Source organism: Vulpes lagopus, chromosome 10 (genome assembly GCF_018345385.1).
Source record: "Vulpes lagopus strain Blue_001 chromosome 10, ASM1834538v1, whole genome shotgun sequence".
Lineage (NCBI taxonomy): Eukaryota > Metazoa > Chordata > Mammalia > Carnivora > Canidae > Vulpes > Vulpes lagopus.
Window position 1 is genome coordinate 111,417,674 of NC_054833.1, and position 19,998 is coordinate 111,437,671.

Genomic DNA, 19,998 nt, shown 5'->3' on the forward strand with positions numbered 1-19,998 from the left:
TCCTTTATAGAGATGAACAGTTTCAGGTAGTTGTTAGGTAGTCATGAAATGAACATATGTATACAAACACAGAGTTCTTATAGACCACTAAGGCCATAATAATTGAATGTTTTCTTATTTTCATTATTTTTAAATAGCAGATAAAATTATACCATTTTCTTAAAAAATTTGATCTTTGAGATTGTGTCTTTAAAATATGTTCCTAAATGTAGAAACACACAGTGTAAAGGATATTTACATTTATAAGGTATTTACCATATATTAACATATTTACTTATAGAAGTATGGTTTCATATCAGTTGTTCCAGTCTTTGATATTTTATCAGCATCTTTTTCCTTTGGGACATAAAGCCGTACTGATGTAACTACAAGTGTCAAGAGTAATAATCTAATATGCAATGCTCATAATTGTCATTTTTGCTTATCTTTAGAGATCAATAAAACCACATGATCCTCTTTTGGGCTTCAAGATCAGGACCTTCCAGAGCTAAAAATCCTGGTTCAGTGGCTTCCTCATGATGCCTACTCATAATGTCAAGAATTCTGTAGACTCTGAAGATAAATGCTTCCCCTAGAACTCATAATGCTCATATGTCATGTGACAGGTGTGACTTCTTTGGGACCCTCCCAACTATCCACTTGGCCCCTTACTGGGAATCATGCCAGAGGCTGAGACCACTAGGGCATCGCTTCAGGTTTACTCATTTAGGTTTCTGGCTCAAAGCACGTGGATTTTAATCTTTGGCAAACAGGACAACTTTTAGAGGAAATTCCCAGTAGAAATCCTGGGTTCCAGTCCTGGTTCTGCTACCTAGGCATATGAACTTGAACAAATCCTCCAGTCTCATTAGCCTTGGCTTCCACGTTTGGGACATAGGTATTTTTGAAAGCTTTGCTACTCTATAGAATTTTATGAAAATCAACACTCTGTTGGGTCCTTAAGGACAGAGAATAGGCCAACTTCATTTTCAAATCACCAGTGCCAAGGTAGTGCCTAGGATAAAGCTATGTTGTCATGAGAAATCCTTAAGTTTAGTTTCACTGATCATTCAACAAACCTATATTGATTACCTACTACATGCCAGGCATATTTAAGACACTGAAGATACAACAGTAAGCAAAAGAGAAAAATATCAAAGCTCTCATAGAATTTACTTTCTAGTAAGAGATCTTTTTTAAGAGAAAGAAGTATTATATTTATATATGATCTATATATGTAAAATATAGATCATATATTTGAGAATAGTAGAATGAATTTATACAAAATAGAATACATTTATGGAGAATTTAGTGATTTTAATAGGTAATTTTACATTGAATAATATCTAATAGTAATAAATTTGTTAAGTGCAGAAAATTCATTGTAATATTCTTTTAGCTTAGAAAAATTCTAGGCAATTGAACTTTTAAATATTCACCAATTTTTATTAGCAATTATCTACATATACCAAGGAATGCCTTAGTTAAATATTTAACATGCCCTTTAGGTAATTCTCCTTTGTTCCTATCTTTTTTTTTTTTTTTCATTGAAATTGAAATTTCATGGGAGACTTGTACAGTAGATGTCCTTGGTCTTGGTGTTAGTTTTGCTTATAGGGGTAGAAGGAGGATATTTTTCGTAGAAGAAAGTACCTCAATCGCCTTGTATTTAAATGCCTATAACTAGAAAACATGTATTGTAGAATATATATACATATATATTATATATATACACATTATATTATATATAATATATGTATATATATTATGTATATAAACATGTATATAATATATATGTGTATATATATATACATGTTTGCAATGATAAAACTATTTGTCTCTTCCAACACAAAAAAAAAAATAGGTAAAGGAATGGAAATTTTAAGGGGCAGCTCTTAGTTCATAATATTAAAACTAATACCCATAAACCCATGTGTGTGTGCATTTGGATGCAGGCACACAAAAAACGGAATTGGCCACATCAGATATCATGGGTTCACTGAGAAGTTTTTAAGCATGGAGCACTTACTGGATTAGGCTGCTATAAGCAGGCTTTTAAAGTCAATCCAGTGTGGCACCTCAAGGCAACCATGACTAGCTCATCCAGTTTAAAACCTCCAGCCCCATGAAATGGAACACCTATGGTGCAGAGGCTCATATTGGTGCTAGAAAGAAAAGTTCACCACACAGACAATTCAATACTCAGTTGCTGAGCACACACAATGCCCTTAGTATTGAGACTGCAGAGATGAAGAGTCCCCTCTCTCTGTAAGGAGATGAAAACCAATCAGGAGACTCAGATTTCTATAGGAGAGGTGATGGTTCAGAAGTCAGCCCCATCCTATATTAATATGCGATCCTGACGACTTTCTCTAGCTCTCAAAGCCTCAGGTTTACTGAAAGAAGGAATGCACAAGCATTCAGAGACCATTCAACTCAGCAGATGCACAGACAACTCTGTCTAAATCTACGTTTCTAATAAAGTTCCAGACTGAGTGTTGAAATAACACCATTTAGAGAGAAACATTGCATTCTACGCTTCATTAGCCAGACAACCTGAAATCATTATATATTAGCTAAAAGAAACCAAGTGATTTTCCCAGGACCTCCAACTCTGCAAAACATATTGATTTTCCATGTCTTAACTTATCATTCAGAAATATAGTATACCTAAGGCTGACACAGGCAATGGCAGGAGACTTTATTTATCTTAAGGTTTAAGTCTTGAAAAAGACATGTATTGAACTAGGGTTTGTTTGTTTTCTGACTATGTGGTAAAATGCACAAATAAACAAAAACCCTAAAATGAGTATAGTTTTTATTAGAAATAATATAAAGTTTTAACAGGCTATATCCAATTTCTGCTCATTACTCAATTGTGGAATGATGTGAAAATCGCTTGGACTCATATATTCAGTGTCTTTATCTTAAAACAGAGCATTGTTCACCTTCATTATTGGATTATTGTAAATGTTAAATGATATAATCTTAATCAAAAGCACTTTATAGAACTATAAATTTTTATACACATACACACACACAGTTACTGTAGCATCTGGTACATATAGGTACTCAAATAAGTTCTGAATGAATAAATAAATGTACTAAAGATTGTAATCGAGTATTTCATTCAATTCTTACTTCCAACAAGCAATTTTAGGTTTGGAATACAGGCAGAAGAATGTTTAACCTTTGATTGCTTTCTTATGCTAGAGAAATTAGTTATTTCTATGTCATTAGGCTAGAAATTCATCTTGGAAATACATTAAGAATCAAAATACTTTAGTAACTGATAAAATACTATGTTTAAGTTAATATACAGATAAAAAACAACCTGAGGGTTTTACGATCCTGGTAAGTGAAAGTCATAGAATTGCAATATACAGTGTTTCAATAGTACCCCATAGTCACAGTATTTCAATTTTAGTTTTGGAGGACAAATGTTTATACACATGGAAATGCAAGGATTCAGAACTTTACATATCTCACCTGAGCTTTACATGGATGGAGATAATGTCCAAAATATAGAGACAGAAAATGATATTTTTGAAATAAAGATTGTGTCTATTGCAAGGAAAAATATCCCAGAGATGCCAAATCCATCTATCTAGCACACAGAACTGGAAAGTTTTTGTGTAACCACAAACACTGCGCGTTTGAGATCACAGAGAATGCACTATTTCGCTTTCAAGATTAGCCATCTATATTCTTGGAAAGAGAAGTTTGGTTTAGTGAGAAGTACATAGCAGTTGTAAATTTGGTAAATACTAATGATGCATCAAAGCATCATGCTAAGTGTTTTTGCACATATTACACCATTTAATTCCCCTTATATAGTCCAATGATATAAGGATCATTATTGCCATTTGACCAAGTAAGCAAATAAGCTGACAAAATGAAAATTTGATTCTTTTAAAATAATATGCCCAAGATTATATTGTGATAAAATTGAGTACCAGAGTTTGAACTAAAGATGTCTGACTCCATGGACACCTGGGTGGCTCAGCGGTTGAGCATCTGCCTTCGCCTCCAGAACTCTCTGGGATCAAGTCCCACGTCGGGCTCCCTGCAGGGAGCCTGCTTCTCCCTCTGCCTGTGTCTCTGTCTTTCTGTGTGTCTCTCATGAATAAGTAAATAAAATATTTAAAAAAATTAAAAAATAAATATGTCTGACTCCAAAATCTACAGACCTTTTATTGAGGATGCTACATTGTCTCCCTGCATGCACTCGCAATTAGTAATCTATGACCCAAAAAGGGATTAAAATTAGGATTTCATTGCTACTGTTGCTAAAGTGAGTTCATAGTGATATAGTGCAAGTCATAGAGGAAAGACAGAGTTGAACACATAACTAAGGCATGTTGTCAAGGAAACCGTTGGCAAACCAAATGTCATAAAGTCCAGGGACATAAGAGCACAATGATTTTCTTGATCAGTGTACATAGCAAGGGCAGCAACTTGAAAGACTAAATCATGGAGTGAGTGGAAGTTTTCAGAGCTTCCTTTACATGTTCAGGAATTTAGCGCATACCCCTCTCCACCCCGCAACCCTCACCCCCCTGGAGAAATTGGAAATTGTTAACTGGAACTTTCTTCTGAAATTTTAGAGAAAGCTGTTTTGAGAGTCTTTAATGTCAAGAATTCTATGAACCTCAAGGCAGCCTTCTACTCGAAGTCAAAAAAGAACAAGGTTCTAACTCCAACAGGCTCCGATAGCTATGAAAGGGTCTCTTGAAACCTAAGGGGAGAATGTGTTCAGTGACCCAGATACCAGGCTCCAGGTACCATTCACCTGGAAGTAGCCACTGGACAGAAAGTAAAACACATAGAAGAACCCAAGAAAATTTATTCAGATTTCCCTTTCAACTTGCTATAGGTAGTGCTTATCTCATCTAGAAATTCTGTGTCCTAGGACACCAACTACAGTGAGCTTTTGCATACTTACTGTTTGTTCGTTTTCTCTAGAAATCAATCAAGACATTTCTTTCATGCACCATGTAGACATGAATACCCAGTGTGATTCTGATGGTAACTCCCCCATCAGGAAACTTTCAAAAACATTACCCACCTATAATTATGAAAACTTTGTGTTCTAGCTCTATTTAGATCTTGAAACGTCTCCTTAGTAACCCGAGACTCTTTTCTCCCCAAATTATCCTGTGTGTCTCACCCTCGATTTCAAAGTGGCTTTTTCTTTAAGTTGGTATTTATACTAGCTGCAGTCCATTGCCAGTCTCTCCTTAGGCTACTGGGTTAAGGGCACATTTCAATTATGCTTAAAGCCAGTCCAAGAACATGAGCTATCGGCTGCCCCGATTAGCCACTGTACAGAAACACAAAGTTCTGGAACATAAAGCTTGTCCTTCATCCTGTGCTTCTGCAGTACATCAGAGGGCCTTTCCTCCCTCTAGTGCCGGGTTTCAGCTCTCATTCCGTGCTCTGTTTCTCTGAGCACTAGCGCAGGCTCGGAATTCCTTAAAAGATAAGACAAGAACTTTTAGGTAGGTCCAGCATTCTTTTCCAAAAGGCCCATTCTCATTTTTTTTTTTTTTTTTTTTTAGTGATTAATCCTATGAATATTGCGTTTGCTTCATTCTCAGCATCCTTCTCAGTAACCATATCTTTGGATTTCCTGTTTAACTCTTTCACGTCACTTTCAGTGAGGACTTTAAAAAAAAAAGGCACAATGCAAAGGGGCAAATGGCAACTTGTGGGCAGTAGAACAACAGCAAAGGTTGGCAGATAGCACTTCGTTTTAATACCTTTCTAGAACGTGTTTCGTCGTGCTGGCTGCACAGTTGTGCGTGCAAAACCTCAAAGCCCAGAGCACATATATCAGCAATAATTTCACGGAAGCAGGCTCTGCCTAATATGTGCACAGTCTTACATTACTTTATCAAACTGTCTTTGTGTAATTAGTCTGTCTGCAATGCCTGGTGTATAAATTAAGCATCTAATTTATCTTGACTGGCCTCCGGATCACTTGATCAGTCCATTCTGCCTCTGTGGCTCTGCAGTGAATGCCAATGCAGAGGAGCCTCTGGCAGCAGAGGTGAGTAGAAGCAGAAACTCCCTCAGAGGTCAGAGGCAATTTCAAATTTACTCATCACTGACACCCAGGCAGAGTGTGCGCCATCCCTCCCAACGACAGTGATCTTCACGAGGGGCATAATTGATGTCCCTGGTGGCAGGTTACTTTGTATCATGGCTGGTAAATAATAAATAACTACAACTCAAGCTGTAAAGTCAGATTTACTAAATGAAATCAAATTAAAGGTAAATTATATTTTCTTCCCAATTCAACACCATTTCTCATAAGCCACTTATCAATACCACGGCAATCTGTACAACTGTAAGAGACAAGTTACACAGCTATTCAATCCTGATAAAAACAAAATAACTCCTGTAGCCATAATCATTCCTCAAGAGCATTTAATTTGTTGGCTCTTGCATTATTGCTATCAAAACAAAATCTTGCAGCTTTATTGGAATACATAAATCTCTTTGATTTAAGAGTACTTTCTCTCTCTTTTCCTCAGATGAATTTGAAATGGTACAGAGTTAAATTTTTATGGAATGATTTCTGGGGGGAAAGGCTGACATAATTTTCAGCATGGGACACTGTGTTCTGCTGACAACTCAGAAAGTTTGAAGAAAATGTTTAGCTCACTAGATAGTTTTTATCAGAGTGCATTCTCTCTCCTAGTTGTAGATGCATCCCCAGTAGAGTTGCGTGCTCCTTTTTTATGTAAAAGGTAAAGACAAGACACAACAGTATGGATGCGTGACTTTTCTTCTAAATACGTAAATGGATGTACAGGAAAAGAGCCAGTGGCCTGGATTCATGAATTAAGACTATTCAGGTTGTCATCTTGTGACTTTCTACTGCTAAGGGCTTACTCTGCTTTTGAAAATGATAGTGTTGATAATGACATTGAAAGTACGGATAATGACCTCATATTGAAAACCATGTTTTACAGTGAAGTCATCAGAAGGTGTCTATTTTTAACTCTAACCTTGCTGAAGGATGCATGGCTCAAGTGACAGCAATCTGAAGCTCCATGGCTCTACCAGATGCTGAGGACTTGGCTAGACACTACATTTCAACTCTGACATTGTCTGATATATATTAACATAGTAATCACAAATGTTTTTTAAAAAATAGTTTTAAATAGAAAACAAACTATATAAATATATATAGAAAATATATAAATATATATAGAAAATAAACTATATATATACGCTGATTAGATGTCTACTTGGTGAATGTTTGGGACCAGAGAACTAAGATTCTCCTAAATGGAAGTGTGTTCATATTTATGTTGTTTAACCTTCAAATAATAAAAGTTTCCCTTTCTAGAGCGAGATTATATAGAAGTGTAGTTTATTTGGAATGTTGGAGAGGAAAGGATTTAAAACCTTTTAGAGGTAAGTTACGGTCACAAGAAGTAAAGTCTATGCTCCTATAAACATAAGACGGTCACTTCTTTTCCAAGGCGAATGCCTCCACAAAGAATAGTTATCATCGACTTATTGAAATGAAAAATACCCAAGTTGCTTTCACAGCATTTACAGTTAGAGAAGCCTGAGTTAGAAGATTCCTTTTAGATTCATTAAGTCTAATGACAAACTGAGAAAACTGAAGCCCATGCCAGGCAAGTGATTTCCCCAACGCCATACATAAGTTTACAGTAAAGGGAAAACTAAAACACTGAACTCTTTGCTCTTCCATTTCCTCTTTTGTTCCTTTATTTATTCATCTGTGTGTCAGGCACTGGGCTAGGGCCTGAAATTCAAGGATAATAAGAGGAAAAAAGACGTGATCTCTGTTCTAGTGAATTCTAGTGTACCATAGGAACCAAACATTAATCAAATAAATGATCACTCAAATTAAAAAAAAAAAAGGTAAATTGTACATAATGACAGTGAAGAAATGTGTAAAGAGATAAAGCCAAGATGGAATCATTTATTTTTTCAGTCAGATGAAAAGAAAAGGGTGAGTACATGATAATGAAATAGCTTGTTTTTGTCATATGCTTGCCTATAAGCATCATTTAAAATGCATCTCAGAGATAAGCCCATCCAAAGAGCCTTCTATGACTATCCCAAGGTGATTTAGGATCAGTATCTTCAATGGTGCTGTTTGCATTATTTCCTCCATTAACACTTTGAATCGAAATGATCTACCATTCCCAGTAAATCATGAATTCATTAGTAGCAAGTGGTTGGATTTTGCCCACTATTTGAACTTTACACAGTACCTGGATTATATTTACATGTGCAAGCAGGAAGGAAAGAAAGGACAAGGAAGAAAAGGATAGGAAGAAGAGAAAGTCTTGAGGTAAACACTACTTGAGGTTCACAACATGCTCCTGTATAGCTATGGGGTGGAGTATCTTGCAAACTCCCAGTACCTCATGTCAAGGGACACATGGTAGTAGATTTTAGGCTTTCACCAATGTCAAGTAATGACATCTGATGGCAAAGTCACAGCCTGACAGCATGTGGGTAGGGAAGCTTACTTATCACCTCTACAGGTGAACTGTAACCAATAAGCTATAGGAATTATTGGATAAATGTCCTATATTTTGATCAGTTGAAGGAACATGTTTCTGGACACCCTACATGGTTCCATAGAGGGTCAACAGTAGGATGCGTCCTAGTTTTCAGGATGGGAAGTTGTTCAATAACGCTCCCTTACTGGCTTTCTTCCTTCCACTGATCAGTTTCTTTATGCATTCACTCCATTCAAAAATAAATAAACAAACAAGCAAACAAACCAGAAAACTACTTGAACCCAATTCTATGTTTCAGGCACTTCAGAGGAAGAAAGAAGTGAGGTAAGGTAATGTTTTAAGTGAGAAGAGGCAATAATTAATATCAGATCCTGCAGAGAGTTCAAGTAAGTCCGTTATTAAGAAAATAATTAGCATTGATTGGATGCTAATAATATTTGAGAAAGCAGATTAGGTTGAATTTTTGAGCTATTATAGCATAAAGGGTATGGATTTTGACATGAGAAATTATATATAATTAGAGTCTACTGTTGGTTCTTAATCTTGATTGAATCAACTGTTACAAAGGCTTAAACCTTCTGGTACTCCAAACCTACAAAAAAGAATTTTCTAGGGTGAGTATCTGGCATAGATGTCTCAAAACAAAACAAAACAAAACAAAACAAAACAAAACAAAACAAAACAAAAAAACAAGCAAACATTCCTTAAGAGATTTTGATGTGCAGCAGGAATTAATCATCACTTGAGTGGCCATTCTTTTTTTTTTTTTCTTTCTTTAGTTAGAACATGTATGTGTGTACACGCAGGAGTGGGGGAGGGGAGAGAGGGAGAGACAGAGGATCTTAAGCAGGCTCACACTCAGTGTAGAGCCTGATGCAGGCTTTGATCCCATGACCTGACCCTGATATCACAATTTGAGCCAAAATCAAGTCAGATGCTCAAATGACTCAGCCACCTCTGCACCTCTTGAGCAGCTATTGTTAAACAAAGGTTTGCTGGAAGTAATATAGTAAATGGTATATGGTAATGGTATATAGTAAATGGTCATATAGTAATATAGTAAATCTATCTGTGCTGCTAGATAAATCTAGCACAGATCTTAAAGCAGCACAGATAGATCTTAAAACCATAGTACACAGAAAAAATCTATAATATAATATTATGTATATAAATTAATAATATATGTACAAATATATGTATACAGGTTTTAATAAATTTACATTAAAAAAGATATATACCAAAATGTTAGAACCACTGTCAGTAGAAGAAGGGGAGGGTGTGAGCAGAGAAGGAGAAGAAAAGGAACACGGGACACCTGGGTGGCTCAGTGGTTGAGCGTCTGCCTTTGGCTCAGGTCATGATTCTGGAGTCCTGGGACTGAGTCCCACATTGGGCTCCCTGCATGGAGCCTGCTTCTCCCTCTGCCTGTCTCTCTGCCTCTCTGTGTCTCTCATGAATAAATAAAATAGAAAGAAAAGAAACGAAACGAAACGAAACGAAACGAAACGAAAGAAAGAAAGAAAGAAAGAAAGAAAGAAAGAAAGAAGGAAAGAAAAGGAACTCACCAAGTCAGATAGGGAGACTGGCACGAGCAACCAGAGAGTATGAGTATGAGTATGATGAAACTCTTGAGAAAGCAGATTAGGTTGAATTTTTGAGCTATTATAGCATAAAGGGTATGGATTTTGACATAAGAAATTATATATAATTAGAGTCTACTGTTGGTTCTTAATCTTGATTGAATCAACTGTTACAAAGGCTTAAACCTTCTGGTACTCCAAACCTACAAAAAAGAATTTTCTAAGAACTAATGAGTATGATTCACTCATCCTTTTATATTGGTGTTACTTTCCCCAAAATATATTGAAAACTGGAAAGACACAATTGCCATGGCTGATTCTGGATACACTACGCATACATACATTGATGCAGGCACATTAAAAGAGGGGAATGGAAACCCCATAGCCCAATGGGCTGTCATGACTAAATGACTGTGGTTAATAATCATTATAAAACCTCTTTATCTCCTGGCTATATAAAGCAATCACTTATGTTGATGATTAGTCTATGCTCACCTGTGGGGTAGCCAGAGCTAATGCAGAGCACCACTAAACAGGTAAGAAAAGATAAGGTAGGATAAGCTGCGACTGAGTTCCAGCGTTCCTGATGTAAATTAGGCAAGTATCTGAGGCTGTGCTGATGTAGGAGGGACATGAGGGAATGTATTGTTCTGAATGGGAGGGTTCCCACAGGAACCAGCACCACCAGCATATGGGGTTCCTGATAGAACATATACTCCCACATGTTTGATCTTCACATCACAGCAAAGTTTACAGTTTCCTCCTTCCACCCCCAGGGAGTGAGACAGGGAGTGTCACTTTTGAATGGGGGAATTTATTCCAGTATCTGACAATTTATGTGGTTTTTTTACCTACTCTGAGTCCTTATTTTTTTTTTAACAACCTAACCTTTTTTTCTGGTGAAAATTGAAGAATACAATTACCAAAGTGAAGACCCCTTGAATATTCTCAACTAGCTATGAGTACACATAGATGATAAAAGTGACAAACATGACTATACATATTTCCAGAAATAGGTTTTTTACATATGGAATTACATACAAATATAGTTAAATAAGTAGATAATTCCTTTCAGTTCAGAGGAGTATCCTCTTTTTTTGGGGGGGGGAGTCTGGATAATAGTTCAGATGTGATATTTTTAAAGTAGAAAAGGAATATATGAAGTTTATGTATTAATCAATTTATTTGGAGCCAGACAGTTTCAATTTGTACTTTTAGAGATATTCATACATGCCACATTCCTAAACTCAGCTCCAAATTTTAAAATATTTCAACCATTCAAAAAATGGTTTCAGAGGAATATTTATCATTTATTTTCTTAAAGAGATTATATACACACAGAGGTGGTGAAGTACTCAGATTCTTAATTAAGATTCCAAATAATGTTTTGATATTTTTTCCCGATTTTAGAACAGTCTTAAGTGCTAATGTGAAATTATCTGGCACCAAATTTTAAATAAAGGATAAAATAATTCCACAAATGCAGTCATTTTTTTTTTTACCAAGCACATTCTCCAGAAATATTAAATGTAATGGTATTCTAAGTTTAGTACAAAGTTACTCTAAAAAATAATATTTTGAAAGTTGCCCTTTTGTTTTTAACTGGAATAATGTAATAGAATATACAATTTGATATGATATAGATCCATTGAGGAATTGGTTATTTGCACAGTTTTGCTTTGACCTTACCTGTTCAGCTATATTAGTCTACCCCATATGCTATCCCCAGACCAAGTCAAAGATCCGGATGTGCACGGTCAGTTCCTTGGAACTCTGTGACACAGAAGTACAATGCAGTCATATGAGCTGCAAGTCACAGTCCACAGATACTACAGTAGCAATAACACTGAGGGAGTGTGGGGGGGTGGGGGTGGGGAGTGCCATTTCAGCTGCAATTAAACCAGGTTTCCATGCGTAGCTTAACATTAAGCAGAGCCATGTGCAGATTCTGCAGAGAAAGCAAAAAAAAAGAAGGGACTGTGAAATATGCTGATTTGGCTACAAAGTAGTTGGGTCAATTTTCACATGCACAACAGCTTTAGTTGGTTAAGAACTTAGACTTGTAACTCCTCCAAGACTTATTATCTTGTGGCTCATCTACCAGGGAAGAAATGTCTCAGATTGTGAAATTTAGCTAGGCTATGGTGGGTGCACAGCTGCTGGCTAACCTTTCTATGACTCAGATTTCTCAGCTGACAAAAAATGACTCCTGTGATGATTGTCAGGATTAAATGAGATGGAGCCTCAAATATACGTAGAAGAGAGCTCTGTACATGGTGCACATTTAACAATTCAGTAATTATGATTTATTTATTTATTTTTAAAGACTTTATTTATTCATTCATGAGAGACACAGAGAGGGAGAGACAGAGAGGCAGAGACACAGGCAGAGGGAGAAGCAGGCTCCATGCAGGGAGCCCGATGTGGGACTCCATCTCAGTTCTCCAGGATCAGGCCCTGGCCGAAGGCGGCACTAAACAGCTGAGCCACCTGGGCTGCCCGGTAATTATGATTTAAAACAATATTTTAAAATACATAAGAGCTTAGAATTTGCAGGTATATTTAGGAGGCAATGGGGCTAAAATTTTTTTGATGCCCAACAAATAATAATAATAAAATGTCTCCTCTGTTAAAATCTCTCTTTCATTTAGGTCCTTATGTAGTTTGTTTTAGCCCTGATAAAATAAAATAAAATAAATACCTAGGATAATTTTGAGGTTTTCATACTGTACTAAATAAGCAAAACAGCTTTATTTGAACTACATTGACAGTAAATATACCAAAATCTCTGACTTTACAAACTGACAGGGTACTTGTAATTCAGTTGAGAATACATTAAATTTGAACTATTCCAGGATACTTCCCTATTTAGAAAGACAAGTGAATACTGTGATTTATTTTGTTACATAAACTTTCAATTATTTAGGTTGGATATATTTGACTAAAATGTGTGAGGCATGTCAAATAAATATATAAATAATTTTAGGAGCAATTTATTTTTATTTTGATAGAACTATCTTCATTCTTTGTGCTTCCCCCAATATAAATAAAACATTCTTCTTCTCATTAGTGGTAATGGACTTATAATCTTAGCTTCTCTTTTTAAACCATGAGATTCTAAATATACAGATCTTGACTCAGTTAGCCTTTATATCTCTAGGGCCAGAATAAAACCTACAGTGTGCTCAGTACTTGTTTGGAGAATGAAAGAGAATCGGTGTTAATGTCGGAGATATCACCATGCTCCCCAGCACTGTGCACTTAGTAGATCAGAAGAGTGCGGGAAATTAATGGATATCAGTATATCAGAGAGATAATATAAGATGCTTTCAATAGAAACTGTGACACAATTTTTATTAAAGTGCTAACCAATACCACAGAATCAGTAATGTGAAAATAGGATATGAAAAAGGAAAAAAAAAAAAACATGAACTATTGGAAAGAGTCTTACTATTCTAGTGAGCTATAAATCTATAATCTTGGCACAGGGCAAAATAACTTCCTACTTCAGCTGTAGGATATACATACTCTAGCGTTAAAACAAAGAGTTACATGACAGTATGTTGAAGCAAATTTATACAACTGCCATGCACTTATTAATCTAATGGAAGTCACTATACAAATATTTGCTGAATGAATAAATCAAGAAATCGAGGAAAAATAATAATTTCTTAGATACATAGTTCCTAGGAAATCTAGTTGGGTCAGTAGGAGGGAACTTCAGAACCCTTAAAAGCTCAGAAGAGGATGATCACTTGTTCAAGTTCACAAAAAATTTAAGATTCACATACTGGCGTCTGGACTTTAAGGCTGGGATCCTTCAGATACATCTGAATTTTTAAAGAGTTGTTCATTGCCCAAGAGAACTCAGCATCACTGGGCATTAAAACTGTGTGCTTAGTGTTAAAATCAGACTGATATTTTGAATAATAGCATTGCCCTAGTAATCATGAAGCAACATTCTCCTCGGAGTCATTCAGAACGTTTCCATTAGCAAAAATCAGCGGCAAGGCACTGTTCCCCTGGAGTGGCATGTGCTGCAATCATTTTATGCTTTAAGAGGACAACTTGCATTTCATAACTTCGTAATTCCCCACTCCCCTCATTCTTTTTTTTGACTTTGAAAATGTCTCTAAATTTATTGCCAAACAAAAATTGCCCCAGAAAAGAATAGCCATTTTCTATGAAAGAGACAAAAAGAGTGTGTGTGAGAGAGAGAGAGAGATTATACATCGTTATCTTCATTGTAGAATTGATAAGGCACTTCTATGAACTTTAAAGGGCAGAGATGTATAATATATAAATGTAAGGAGTCTTTAGAAGTTGGGTTAAAGATTATTTTTTTTAGTGCCAGAGAAGAGCAACTAAACTACAACTTTGAAAATCTCCTCTTGCACCACTCACAGTACTATATTATGGATCTTTTAGATTTCAAATACAAGGAAATGCATTCATATTGATGCAAACTAAAAGTGTTAAAAATCACAGCACACACAATTTTCCATCTGATAGGTAAATTAAGTATAAATCTGTATAAACCCAAGTTAGGAAAACAGATAGTGATAAAAAGCACAACGAAGTTACTATTTCATAATCATGACCTTGGCTTGGTTCCAGACACAATCCCAAAAAAACTTTCCTAAGGGTTGTAGTTGCTTTCATTGCATATTGGAATCATTTTATATAAGGTTCAGAAATGAACTGATTGTAAGGCAAGAATAATGAGTTAAATCTGTAATATCTTGTAGTGCAAAGGCTAATTGATTTCCATGTGACTATCTTGCTAATGACTATGATCAGTGTTTTTGAATTTTACCAGTTACGCCACTCACATAACATAACCCATCCAGTGTGTGATAATAGCACTGATCAATTTACGTAAATACACGTTTACTAGCTTTGGTTTATAGAAGAATAAGAGGAGTGATATCTGCATTTGTTAATTCCTTTGTCTTTTCTACATATATCACCAGCTTCTGTTTGATTCCTATTTAAGTTCATTGTAAGTAAATCACTCATGTAGCCAGGCCCTTTGAATAGTCAAACTATTACTAATGGCTAAAATGTCTCTGTCGATACAGAAACTTATTTAACGTTGATCTAAATCACTGTGTCAAGTCACTGTGACTTTTCCAAATGTCAATTTCACTTAGACTTGTAGACAAAAAAAAATAGAATGCGTAATTTAAATCACAGAGAATTGGCATCAACGGGATCTGCTACATCCATGATGATTGCCCTTTCTTATTCCACACCTCCTAAATTTTGTGCTGTATCTCCTATGTTTTTACAAATCAAACATATTATTATATGATTCTGAAAGCTATTAATAATGGCAGCCAATATTTATAATTATATAGCAAATTACAGTCCTGAGAAGTAGTACATGGACTCTTTTTGAATCTCAGAATAATCCTGTGAGATGGATACCATAATTATCACTTTGTGCGCATGAAGTAATTGGGACTAAGGGAGACATATTAACGTGTAAATGATGGAGCAATGATACAAAGCCCCCATAGGTCAAGGTGATGCTATGAGGGGGGTCCTGCATCACAAAATAATTAATATATAAAGATTTAGGTATGTCTAGCATATAAGCAGATAAGTGATTATAATCTTGTTATAGAAATAATACTCTGTCATTCATATAAGTTCACCAATGTATATCGGTCTGAGAACAATATTAATGTGTAACATTTTCAGAAAGCTAGCTCCTACTCAATAAGTATGTATATACCTCAAAGTTCAAAACTGTTGATTGATTGGGATGACTCTGATTTGGCTGCCCATGACAAATTGTACTGTTATGTTTTGTTTTATTTTGTTTTTTGCTCTAATTAAAAGTAGTACCTTAAGTGGAGGAGATGATAGTCCCAAACTATTAAGAATGGGTCAGCTCACGTATTACTCAATACTCGAATAAACTAAAAATAAGTGGCCAGTATGAAATGATTAGAAGAGAACTAAATCTAAAAATAAGAGTATCTACTGAACTAACAGAAATTATTCTGAATGGTTTGGGACAGGAAACACTTTGAGTTGGGGTTGGATGGGGGACATAAGAAAATTCAATTTTAAAAACTTCTTTGGTGCTACCGAGACCCTCTGTGTTTTGCAAAGAAGGAATCTCAGTGGTATGAATGGAGAGGTGTTGTTGATTTGCTCTTTCTCTCTTACAAGGAAATTTTTTAAAGTATTTTTAGCAACTCAGACTTAGGCATTATAACTATGACATCTGAAAACCAGAGTTGTTTTATGAGTGGATATGTCATTATTAGGAATTATTTAAGGGGAAAGGAAAGTAACACTGTATTGGTAAAACACCACCTATTAAGAAAATATATATCTCTTCCAGTATATAAATACATATATGTAGAAATCTGAGAACAGCATTACAAGTTATATTATATCCATTTTAAGAGTTAAAAGATTTTTATATCTGTCTAATAATTAAAAGCAATAAAAAGGTGGAGGGATTAGCATTTAAACCCAGTACACCAAAAAAAAAAAAAAAAAAAAAAAAGAAAATCCAGTACACCAAATTCCATGCTCTTCCCAAAAAGACCAGACCAAATGGAAGGTTTACAATATTAAATGCTGTATTAAATGTTCCTAATGTCACTTCTGACTCTGAAGTTCTTTGACTACTCAGTAGATTAGGTTTAAAATGGATAGTGATGATAACACAATCATATTGCCAACACTATTTTCAGTGACTTCTGTGAGAAGTCAAATTAGGTAGTTGAACAGAGATGGAGAAAGGGGTTTTGGAAGTTCCCGTTGAGAATGCATTATTTACATCACTTCTTACTTAATCACCATCTACTCTGCAATGATTAGCCATTTCTTATCTTCCCCATTACCAAATAAGCTTGAACCTCTTCAGAAAATGGAATTAAACAAATGTCCTTAGTCTTTATTTTCTTTAATTTCTCAGTAGGAATTGACATTACTGACAACACCGTTCTTGACATTCTCATGGGTATTCCCCTTAAGATGGCCACCTTAAGTTAGATTAATAATAGAAGTATAAAAAAATAAAAATAAAAAAATAATAAAAGTATAAAAGTCACAGTGTTAAAGGGTATATGATATGGTTGTTTTAAAAATGCTGATCAATGGTTTTTCTATCCCTTCTCAACTTTATTTATTCTATGACTTTGGGAAGCTAATTAACACCCCTAAGGCTCAGTTTTCTCTTTGGAAAATGTGATGAACTAGAGAGCTTACTTTATAAGGTTGTTGCAAAGAATAAATACAACACTATAAATTAAGTGTTTTATACATGGAATGGTTTATGGTAAGTCTTTTGCATATATAAACTTTTTTTTTTTTTCAGTAAAAAGGGACAGTCCTTAAGACTTTAAAGGAAAAAACATTATGATAGAGGGGAGCTGGGATATCTGTGACAGATTGTACTAACACATTGTCAGGTACATTATAGGCACATACAAAATGTTCTATGTTCACGGAGGAAGCAAGAGTGGAGACAAATTATATGGACTTGGCTTTGAAGGAGCAGAGATAATAGGGGCGGTATTTGGGTGGCAACCACCACAGAGTCTATCCTATCTTCTCTTGAACATAAATATGTAGCCTCAAAAGACTTGTACTTTGAGCTCCAACTAAGTTTTATATAATGAGGTGAAGTTTATTTAAATGCTATGTTCAAAAATAAATAAATAAATAAATGCTATGTTCATTTGTTATCTATCAATTTGCTTTTCAGCAGGTTGGCTGTCAGTAAAGTATAATTTGAAGGTGCAAGAAGACGTCTTTTATGAGTGAAAAGATTCATAATTCTTAACTGTTATTATAGCAAATAATTCTAAATGAAACCTGGAAATATTTATTGGTGCAAAAGATATAATCATGAAGATTTTGTGAAGTTACAGTGAATAGAGGCATATGTGAGAATATTTATCTAGTCATATTTATCTGCCCAATCTTTCTCAGTCTATGTCAACACCTTACTTCAAATATTTATTATTTCTCACTTATTTAATAGCAACTAAACTCCAATTTTTTCCTTATTATTCCCTTTATTCACCATGCATGGCACTGCTTTTCCTTAAGTACAGTGCCAACCATCTCATTCTCTGGGTTGAAAATGTGATTTGTTTGCTTGTTTCAAATATCTTGCCCTGTCATTCTAAGACTTTCCACATTGTAACCAACAATCCTACTTTTTTGGTCTTATTATTCACCAGACACCCATACAGATTCTGTACTGTAGATCCATATTTTCTGATAGGGCAGCGGCTAGCCACCTATGATTCTAAAGCATATGGAATATGGCTAGTTGAAACTGAGATGTGCTGTGAATATACAATACACATCATATTTCAATAACAGTACGAATAATATGTGAAATATCTATTTAATAATTCTGTATTGATTACATATTTAAATGTTAATATTTGGATATATTGGGTCAGATAATATATTATTGAAATATCACCTGTTTCTTTTTTCATTTTATTGATGGGGCTATTAGAAATTTAAAATTGTGTATATGGATCACATATTTATTTTAGACAGGTTTTTTCTAGAGAAAAAGGACAAATGGACATAAATTAGACATCTCATTTTTGTTTACACTCTTAGACTTTAATTTTACATTTTCTTAATACATAGAGCAAACATTCATTGAGTGGCTGCTAGTTATCAGCCATTTTTCTCAATATTGGGAATATCAGAGTGACCAAGAAAGAAAGATAAGGTCAATCCCTTTGAGGGCTTAATTTTTATGAAGCATATGGAAAATAAAGCAAGAAAACCAACAAAAATAATAATTCCAAATTGTGATAAATAGCATGTGAATGGACGATATATTAGATGGCTCATAGTGAGTGGGATTACTTTATAGTGTCACCAAAGACATCTCTATGAATAGGGGACATTTGAATAGAGAAGAGAAGAATAAGAGTGTCATTATTTTCCTAATTTGTTTGATACACACACACACATCATATATATGAAAATGATTAGTTTTTAATGTATGTACATTATGATCAACTAGTAATGACTGTCTAAAGTGGTTTGCTTGATTAGCCATGTCTACCAGGACCCCAAAGAGAGGGATTACACATAGTACACCACATATTTCTCCAGGTAGATGATAGCCATGCATATCATATAATGAAACTATTCAAAAATACTATTTATTTAATAATAAATACATTATCAAGTGAGGCTCTGCTCAAAGATTTAAACTCTGACATCAAGAAAGGGGAAATATGATCTGGAAATATAGTCTAAATAGAAAAAAAATACTTTACCAAGCCTAAAAATTAATTAGGCTTGAAGACCTTTAATAAGCCATTTCCTAATTATCATATATGTGGATGGAAATTTTATAATTGCATTTAATTCTTTTATTCACCCCAAGTTTAGCCAATTCTCTTTTTATCGGTTTGCATGTGGGCATCTGGTTGAGTCTTGAAACATCTGTGAAAGCAGGTGTTCTGCTTCTGCCTTCCAAAAGGATGCACAAATCAATACAGGATCCAGACCAACAGATGGTATAAGTTAAAAGAAAATCTAAAAGTAGTGTGTGCAGGTGAAGTTAGTACACTCAGGTCTATAACATGCTATAGCAGTTATGCCCTTAAGTGACTTTTTTTTCATTACTCTGAAAATTGTCAAATTTCTCTCAAGGACAAATGCCAATGACATTGGTTTTTCATGACAGAGAATTATTATCCAAAAAGAAACTCCCCCACTAAACTATGGGATAAAACTTTCTGGGCAATTAGTTCTATCACCTCCAGAGAAAGTAAAGGTGAGTTATAGAGCTTTTTGAAATATTCTCACACTTTTTATATATTTTGGAATCCATTCATGGCATTTATAAGGATTTCTTTTAACTTATCTTGCTAATTTGTATGCACATTCTTTTTATAAAGTCATAATAATTC